This window comes from Brassica oleracea, chromosome C9 (assembly GCF_000695525.1).
Source record: "Brassica oleracea var. oleracea cultivar TO1000 chromosome C9, BOL, whole genome shotgun sequence".
Classification (NCBI taxonomy): domain Eukaryota; kingdom Viridiplantae; phylum Streptophyta; class Magnoliopsida; order Brassicales; family Brassicaceae; genus Brassica; species Brassica oleracea.
Genome location: NC_027756.1, coordinates 48711254 through 48711567, shown reverse-complemented (window position 1 = coordinate 48711567; position 314 = coordinate 48711254).

Genomic DNA, 314 nt, shown 5'->3' with positions numbered 1-314 from the left:
CTCTCGGCAATGCGCCCCCGAATGCACGCGTTCGTCTCAGCCTCATCCCGCGACCCCGACTGCACGCGTCCATCTCAGCCTCATCTCGCGACCCCGACTGCAAGCGTCTGTCTCGACTCGAGACCCGATTGGAAGAAGACAGCTCGCGTCCGCGTCGCAGCTCGCGTCTGAGGTTCATTCATTCATCTTGGAGGTCCGGTTGAGCTCGCGTCCACGTCGCAGCTCGCGTCCGAGGTTCATCCATTCATCTTGGAGGTCCGGTTTCTACAATCTGCAAAACAAAGGTAATCCTAATTCTGAGAACATGAATCGAA